Below are 10,066 nucleotides of genomic sequence, written 5' to 3'. Positions count from 1 at the left end.
ACTTTCTGAAGTCTTTGCCTGCCTTATCTTCTTGGACTCATCTTGACTACAATTTCCCAGTCTCAATGAACTCAAGTATTCATGACCATATACCCATACATACTCATTCTTGAAAATTAATTTTTCGGGATCCCTGGGTGGCGCAGCGGTTTGGCGCCTGCCTTTGTCCCAGGGCGCAATCCTGGAGACACCCGGGATCGAATCCCACATCGGGCTCCCGGTGCATGGAGCCTGCTTCTCCCTCTGCCTGTGTCTCTGCCTCTCTCTCTCTCTCTCTGTGACTATCATAAAATAAAAATAAATTAAAAAAAAAGAAAATTAATTTTTCTTTCTGATGAACCACAGAGGTAGGTTTCTGAGAATTATGCCGATGCTTGAAACATTATGTTGTATATGCTTGTCTAGGTTTCTGCCTCTGTAAGATCCTACAGGCAAATAAAATATTTAATTCATTGCTGATTCAACACCATCTAGAAAAATGCCAAGGATACAGTCATAGCAATTATGTGTTTTGGTTTTTGTAGGCCAATTTATATTCCCAAAATGATCTCATTATTCCCATAAATCTTCAGACTATTGCAGAAATGCAAACATTTGTTCATCCAGTAATACATCTCCCAAATTGACTCTGATATATGTATTGACTCATAATATTAATTTTCAGAAAACATACCTCAGTTTTGGTTGAGTAAATATAATTGTCATGCACATAGTATACACAACAGAGACATTTACAAGTGATACTGAATGAATGGTAAATAAGCTATCAAAGTACTTCCTTTACCCTGATTTCCCTTACCTTACTGTTCTCTAAATGTTAATTAATAAATACACTTTTTGAAATTGTACTTTATATGTTGTTTCAACTGCCCCACTGTTTATTTATTCTTGAGTTGTTGTAAATTAGTGTGTACCCTTAGTATTCTACTAAAACAATTTTCCCATAGGTCAGCCATAACTTGCCAAACACTATCATCATTAAACACTTTTAAGTATTTCATCATATTTCAAAAATCTTTTCTTTTGATTTTTGTGATGTTGCATTTTCAAAGATCTTTCCAATTTTTCTGACATATTCCTCTCCTCTTCTTTTACTAATATTCTTCCTTTTCTCCCTGCACTTTATTTCAACTGTTCAATACTGAGGATGTTATTTTCTTTTTACTTCCATCTCTATTTAAGTTTGTGTCTCTCAAGGAATTTGTCCATTTCATCTAAATTGTCAAATTTGTTAGCAAAAAGGTGTGCATGATAATTTCTTATTATCTTTTTACTATGTGTAGAATTATATAATGATGTTTTCTCTCTCATTTTCGATGTTGATAATATTGATTTTATCCCTCTTTTATATTTTTTACTGGCTAAAGTCTGGCTAGAAGTTCCCTCAACTAATGAGAGAAAGTGTGGGTGGATAAATACCACTGCTTCCCCATTCTCATTGAGGCAATACTGAAGCATGTTCTAAATAGTTATTCAGTTTCCCTTACAAAATTGAGCCCAGTTGCTCAATCCTCCTAGTGCACATTTAATTGTCCTTTCAGTCTTCTGTTTTACTTTTTCTACTACCTCACTGGTGCTTGTATCATCATTGGCTTCTAAGGAACCTAAAATAAGACAAAGTTAAAAACCATTATCAATCCAGGTATTAAATATTACTAAGTAAAAATGGGAAAAAAATACCATCCTCCAAAAATACCCAAATTAGCAAAACCATATTACTTACACAATCCTTACCATATTATGTACAGAAAGGTCTAACAATGACAAAGTCATTTTCCCTAAGAATATTTTTTGTACTATCTAAAAAAGGAATTATTAGGCTATAATAATAAGACTAGTTTAGTCTTTCAGACTTAGATTCTGTTAGGCATTAAAGTGTGGGAAGTAATGATCTTGCTTAAAAATACTTCATAACTTCAATGAGATCATCTCTAGCTCATATATTTTCTTTTCTTTTTTTTTCTTTCTTAAGATTTATTTATTTATTTTAGAGAGAGAGGCACTGGGAAAGGGAGAGAATCTCCAGCAGATTCTCACTGAGCAAGGGGCTAGATGCAGGGCTTGATTTCATGACTCTGAGATCATTACCTGAGCCAAAATCAAGAGATGGACACACAACCAACTGAGCCACCCAGGCACCCCATCTAAATCATATATTTTCTATGGAAGTTCGATATATGGAATATAATTATCATGCAATTTACACTGTTTTAAACTTTGGTTCTATCATTTTACTTTTGAGGGCACTGTGGCCCAAAGAACTTCGTAACTCATCCATATTTAGTTGTAACCCATCCATAAATGACATTGAACATTAGGAATACAGCTGGGAATGGGGTTCATAAATCCTAATTTCCAAGTCAAATTATTCCTACATTATCATACAGTATTTCTCTTATACTGATTAAGATAGTTCAATATTTTATATAACCCAGAGAACAGATACATATGTAATTTACTCTGGGACAGGAGAATTTGCATATAGGTTACATGTATACAGTATGGTGGTAGAAGCTAGGAGTATGTATTTAAGTTCAAAAGAATAACCTCACATTAGTAGAAATGGTGAATTGGTTCATCTAAGCCTCTGCTTCTTCAGGTTTTCTTTTTTTTTCTTTTGCTCAAGGAAATGTAAATTTCAGAATTTAAAGCACATCATGATTAAATGGATGAGATTAGGGAAAAGCAAATCAAATGATTGGGCAGCAAGGTGAGAAAGTTTATTTGTATAAAACAATACCAAATGTTATGGTAATTGCTGAAGAAACTGTCATGGCTCTTTGGAGAAAGAGACATAAAACTTATTTCAAAAATAACCAATTAGATATCTTCATTTTTATTTTTACCATAATATATAATGCTAACTCCCTAAGGATATCAGCCTTTATCAACTTCTGATTTTTTTTATTAAGATGTTGGGAGAAGGGATCCCTGGATGGCGCAGTGGTTTAGTGCCTGCCTTTGGCCTAGGGTGTGATCCTGGAGACCCGGAATTGAGTCCCACGTCAGGCTCCCTGCAAAGAGCCTGCTTTTCCCTCTGCCTGTGTCTCTGCCTCTCTTTCTCTGTGTGTCTCTCATGAAAAAATAAATAAAATCTTAAAAAAAAAGATGTTGGGAGAAAAAAAGACTTCAATAAGCTGTATACTTACTGGTGACTATAACTTACCATTAAAACTAATTAAATTAATGTTTATTTAAATTTTTACCTATCAGTTGTGAAAGTTTATATTTTGCTTCATTCTATATTTGTTTAATTTTATTTTCTGGAGGGACAATGTTGGTTTTAAACTTGGCTTCAAAATATTGTGATAACTTATAGGAATTATTTATGTTTTGCAGTGATATGTTCTCAGTCCCCAATGATAAATCTCAAGAGGAAAAAAAATACATAGTTATAAAACACAGTAAGCTGTTCCCACTTACTGTAGACTGCTTTATTTACAGCAGAAAGTCAACTTTTCTTCCCTCAGAATGCATTCAAAATCAAACAAAACAGCTTAAAAGAACAAATTCATCTCTGTAAACTGTGGCGTATAATAGGTCACAATCATCTATTCAGATGCTGTTATATTCCTTAAATAAGCAAAGAGGGCAAGAATATAACTGTATGAATTTGCTACTGTTGCATATTATAATTCCAGACCAAATGCATGAAGGAAGGGATAAACAGCTGATTTCTGCTACTTACAGAACATTTAATGCTATCATTCAATTCTGAATTTCTAAGGAAGAATGTATCCCCCTGGCATTTGCTTATGTTTTGGATATGTTTCAAACTGTATAATATTTTGAATATTCAGAATAAGCATGAGTTTTAAGTATACATGTATACATATACATACATGTATATACATACATATATAATACATATTTTTTTAGCCTTTCCACTAAAAACAAATTGAAACATTGACAATCCAATAGTAATGAGGACATCAAATTCCTGAGTTATCATCTCTAAATACAATTTTTCATTAAAATGCTTCAGGACTCCTTGGAAGAAAAGTACCATATTGCAATGAAATAATAGTAAAATAAATTCTGAGATTAAAAATGTGCCAGATGAGTCTCGGACATTTAGCTGTCACCAGAAAGAATGAAAGCTACCAAAGACTAATAGCACTATGCCAAAAGAACACAAAAACCAATGTGAAGAAGACACTGTCTCGAACCAATTATGGGACAATGTGATCATCAAAAAGAAAAATGAATACAATTGATTTTCAAACTGTTTATATATAAAATCAACAAGTTTGATAATCATAAATATCAAGAAATGGAAAAGCAGAAAATATTTATTTGGTTACCACTGAAAGTAAGAAGGTCTCTAAGTCCTCTCTTAGGAATATTTAATTGGGGTGCTTGGGTGGCTTAGTCAGTTAAGCAACCAACTCCTGATTTCAGCTCAGTTCATGATCTCATGTTATGAGATCCAGCCCTACTTGGGGCTCTGCCCTGGCATGGAGCCTGCTTAAGATTCTCTCTCTCCTCTGCCTCCACCTCATAAAAAAAAAAAAAAAAAAATCTTTAATCTTCCATCTTTCTGTTTCTCTGTGAACTCTATTTCAATGTAGCCAAATGATGCCAGTGACAGGAATAGGTATGTCATTTTAGGAATTGAGTCAAAAATGAAAATTAGGGCTTGCAAGCATGGGATCCTTCAGAACATTGGGTTCTGTGTGTTTAGGCCGCATGTCCATAAAGCCAGCTCTGCTACCTGATTAAAAAATAAATAAAAGATTAAAATAAAAGAATTTCTGCTAATAAACCAGTAAAAAACTGACAGAATTAGATCAGTTCCCATTAACAATAAAATAGTAGATTCAGGCACTAGTAATAAGTGTAATATACACAGAAAAGAAGATGAAAAGTTTATGGGGAAGCTAACAGAGAGAACAGGCTGCCAAGAACTGTTTTAGCTGATTAACATTAGCATCTCCAAAGTAGGACACCCAAGCATCTGATGTGATAGAACAGCAAGCACAGAGCATGAATACGAATAACTGACCTGATAATATCTTCAAGGGATGAAAGGAATTTTAAGAGAACACTGGCTTTCTGCCATGTTAGTGTATCAGCTCTGTATTTTATCTTCCAAGAGAATGAGAACATTGTGATTTAGGAATTCACTGTAACTGAAAATAAAATTAGAACTTGGCCTTAATAAACATCTGTTCTCTCAGCTACTAATATATTTATCAAAAATTTATTGAACATCTACTATATGCTCTATGCAGTAGATTCTGTATCTGCAAAGATGAAAAGTTATGGAAAAATGAGTGGGGAGACAAGTCAAGAAAATAATTGCAATAAAATGTAAAGTTTTTCACAAAGAATAAAGAAGTAGACTATAGTTGTCAGTATACCAGAAATTTGCTAAGAGGGTAAGTCTTAGTGTTTCATAACACACACAAAGAAAAAGAAAAGACATTTTAACTCTGTGAGGTGATGGATATGTTAATGAGGTGATATTTGTTAATTAGCTTGATTGTGTTGAGGATTTCACAGTGTATACGTATATCAAAACATCAAGTTGTACACCTTAAATATATAAAATTCCATATACAATTATACTTCAATAGCACTTAGGGAAAAACAATGCATTTTATAATGAAAAGCACCCAGCCTTTTCACCTTTTTTTAAAGATTTTATAAGCCTGAGGGGTAAAGAATGGGCAGATTTTCCACAATTGATTAATTTAATTGGAAGTGTTATTTCCATGTCTCATTTTCTAATGCCCAGTCTAATCCTCCATCTTTCATGCTAGCCATTCTGGGGTATGAGCTGTACTAAATGCTTTCTAAGGCAACTGTTGATGACACCCACCAAAAATACATCATTAAAGCCTGTTTTTATTCTATTTTCCTTTCCCACTTCCTTTTTTTCTTTCTAGTCAGTCCCTTTCTACTTGAATTGCTGGTAACTTAATTGTGCTGGTGATTATTTGCTACTAAAAAAGCCATTTATTTTAAAAGTGAGGAATTACTGTAGCAGTGTAAGATAGTAGTTTAGCTCTCAGGCTCTAGAGTATGACTGGAGCTTTTCAGTCTGTAATGTTTGAAAAGTCACTGAACTTCTCTATGGTTTAGTCTTCAGGTATTGTCAAAGCCAACTGATCTATAAATTGTCCTGTGAAATAAATGAAATGATGTTTATAAAAATCCTTGCATGGTTTTTGGTATATAATAAGCACTTAATAAGTTTTAGCTACTGTTGTCATTATTAGACTCAGGGTATTAGGCATACTTAGGATGCTTAAGCCATTGTCACTGTTGTTTTAAAAAGTCCTGAGGTAGGAAGGGAAAAAAGTCATGTACATTTTAACTGCATGACTCAGATGCTTGAAAAAGTAAAGTACTATTGTGGTGATTTACAGTATTCCTTTCACTAAATGATGTCTGGGACTTGCATGATTCTATGTCTAGCCCTGAATATAAGGATAATATATACTGACACCTCCCCCACCTATAGAACGTGCTTCCTGTCCCCTGCCCTCAGAATGTTCTTCTTGTGACAGGATCCTAAGTAGAGTCTGTACATCAATATTTGACACAATTGGTACCATGAAGTTTATCCTTTATCCCCTTTCTGAATCTTCTTATGTCTTTTTTTTTTAATTTTTTTAATTTATTTATGATAGTTACAGAGAGAGAGAGAGAGAGGCAGAGACACAGGCAGAGGGAGAAGCAGGCTCCATGCACCGGGAGCCCGATGTGGGATTCGATCCCGGGTCTCCAGGATCACGCCCTGGGCCAAAGGCAGGCGCCAAACCGCTGCGCCACCAGGGATCCCTCTTCTTATGTCTTATTAGTTGGTAAGTATACAGCTTAAATGTTTTGAAAGAAAGCACAATATTATCTAGATATTTTATAATATATGAGAGATGAGTGCAAAACAGGAACATGTTGCTGATGGTTGAGGGGGCACATCTCCTATATCCAAACATCGAAGTAAAGCATTCAGCATCACAATTAGCCATTGTCAGAGCTAATTAAATCCCAGTCCTAATATCTCTGGGATCAATAAACTCACTACTTTATTGATGCCTCAAGTTAAATTTTATAATGGGAAACAATGGACTTTGTTATGGATTGGTAAAATTCAAAATCATGCTATAGTATATATAAATGTAATGTTAGTGATGATAATTTTACATGCTAAATATACTGACTGCTTAAATGGATGCTAAATACTATGCCATGAGCTATGTAGGATATTTTATGGAATTTCTATAAAAAATTATTTTCAAAGATAAATAAAATAATCTTTATTTTTCATATGATGCAATGATGCACAAAGAAATTTAGGGTATTAACAGTGGTCATAAAAAAAAAAAAAACAAAAAACAACAACAACAACAACAAAAAAAACAAAAACCAGTGGTCATGCTGTCAACAAGTGGTAGAACCAGGCTCCAAACCCCGGAAGTATGGCTTTACTAGAATCAACATATGAACAGTATATGAATTTTATGTAATGAACCAATATATATAATATAATATAATATAATATAATATAATATAATATAATATATTCCAATATAATATACTATATTACCTAAGTAAAGGCAGCATTGTTAACTGACCTGGAATTATCTATAAACAATACACACACACACACACACACACAGCCTATGTGTCTTAAGTAGGGCATTATATTTGGGATAACAATCTACATATAATTTCCAAAGCATAACTCCAATTGAGTTCTCCTAAGAAAATTTAGCAAATAATATTTCCCATGTTCAAAATGGCAAATATTTGACATGGATATATACATATGCACAGTGTTTTTTAGCCTCAGAAAGAGTTTGAATTGGTTTTACATAGGCTCCTCTGGCATCTTTCATTTTGTTTTGTTACCATTTTTTACTTTTTTTTTTGGTTCTTAAAAAAAGTATTAAAGGCCTACTGATCAGCAAAGCAAATCCATCCATATTTCTATAGTGCATGTCAACACATCAGTAGAATTTCTTGATGTTTGAAGGAAGGCATTCTATGAGATACAGAAATTTACAGGACAAAAAGTCTTTTTACTTTCATTAGGATCATGAAACATCGAGAAGTGCAGAATCAAATGTTCTTATATTATTTTTTGAAATCAGGAAAATATCAGGAAATTCTAGTTAATAATAAAATAGCTTATTGTTCATTAACTCCTACATATTTGTGATTGAGTTTTTCTTTACCCTAGAAATCTCTTAATCAAGAGATAAGAGTTCAGATCAAGCTTAGGTTCATTTTCATGGGTCAAAGAAAATTGGAGATTGAAGTATCACTATTATTATTTTAAGACTACAAATTATTTTCTTCACACTTTATATTTTTGTGTAAATGGTATAATTATTTTAAAACCATTGTAAATAAGACGTGTCATTCAGCTACGAGAGAAAAATCTCAATTTGAAAAGACTAGCTCTCTCTACAACTGGCATGAACTTATTTGAAGTGGTTCAATTTTCTCAGCTTTAGCAATGCTTAAATATTTCTGGAAGTTTTTCTAAATCATTTTTCACAAATGGTGACTAAGACATGTGATGGAGCCCAAGACAGTATCATTCATGTTAACATATTTTTTAAATGTCTCAGTGAAAATAGTTTTTTTTGAGGGATCTAATGAACCTATGGTTGGGCCAAATCCATGTATGAACTGTTCTAAACTGTATTTGTAAGTCAAATGTAAAGAATTTGGTAATTTTCCATAGAAATAATGGTGTATAAGATTATTAAATCCCCAGATCATCTTTAGTAAGGATAAGAGTGAGATTTGAATCTGGTAAAAGGGCAAAGGAGAGACTTTTATTTCTAACAGTGTAGTCAATTATGTAGTCTGGAAATCCTTCTACTGTAAAATACAAGATGCTAGATAAATCAGGAATCATTCTTATAAACATTTAGCTGAATCTGAAAGAATGTAAAAAGTATTCCCAGGAGCACCATCTCTCTCCTTAGAGAAAAAATAATCAGAACCCAAATGGTTTGGGTGCCTGGATGGCTCAGTGGGTTAAGCGACCGAGTCTTTTTTTTTTTTTTTTTTTTTTAAGCGACCGAGTCTTGATTTCAGTTCAGGTCTTGATCTTAGAGTTGTATGATTGAGCCCCACATTGGACTCCATGCTGGATTTGGAGCCTAGTAAGGGTTTTCCTTCTCTCTCTCTCTCTGCTCTGCCCCCTCTAAAAACCCAAAGGTAAGCAAACTCAGAATATAAAACTGTCTTAGAACACTTAATGACAGTTAAGAGCTGATATTCACAAGATGTGACTGCCTTGCCTAGATGACAAAGGCAGAGCTTAGCTGTCCTGGAAATTCCTGAATGGAGCAGTTATGAGTGTCAAAGTAGAGAAGTCAGCCTGGCCAACATGGCAGGAAGACTTGAAGGTAGAAAAGTAATTTAGTGGAGAAAGGTAGTCCTGTCAACAAATGATGCTAGAACATTTGTGTATCATACACACACACAAAAAAATGAGTATTGATATACCTCTTAAATTATATATAAAAAATAACTCAAAATCAGATACAAATTTTAAAATCTAAAATTATTAAATTTCTAGAATAAAACAAGAAAAAAAAATCTTTGTGAATTTGAATTACAGATTTTATAGGTACAACACCAAAAGCACCATTCACAGAATAAAAAGTTGATAAATTTGACTTCCTCCAATTTAAAATTATTTTACAATACAATACAGTATAATTATTTTATAGTTAAAGATCTTTCTAAACCCAATTATCTAAATGATGCTATTACTGTATAGTACAAAAGTTTTTAAATTTTAATATTGAAGGCTCATCATTATCAGCAAAAATCCATCATAATTTATGAATAACCTGCCCATTGTGACTGGATATTATTTGATCATGCAATTGCTATTTTCTCGAAGACACATCTCCATTAAGAAATTTTTTCTGGGGACGCCATGGTGGCTCAGGGGTTAAGCATCGGCCTTCAGTTCAGGGCACATCCTGGGTCCCAGGATCAAGTCCACATAGGGCTCCCTGTGTGGAGCCTGCTTCCCCCTCTGCTTGTGTCTCCGCCTCTCTCTCTCCATGTGTCTCTCATGAATAAATAA

The sequence above is a fragment of the Canis lupus genome, chromosome 18 (assembly GCF_048164855.1).
Source record: "Canis lupus baileyi chromosome 18, mCanLup2.hap1, whole genome shotgun sequence".
Taxonomy (NCBI): Eukaryota; Metazoa; Chordata; class Mammalia; order Carnivora; family Canidae; genus Canis; species Canis lupus.
The sequence above is the reverse complement of the archived record's forward strand: the minus strand, read 5'-3'. Positions refer to the sequence as shown.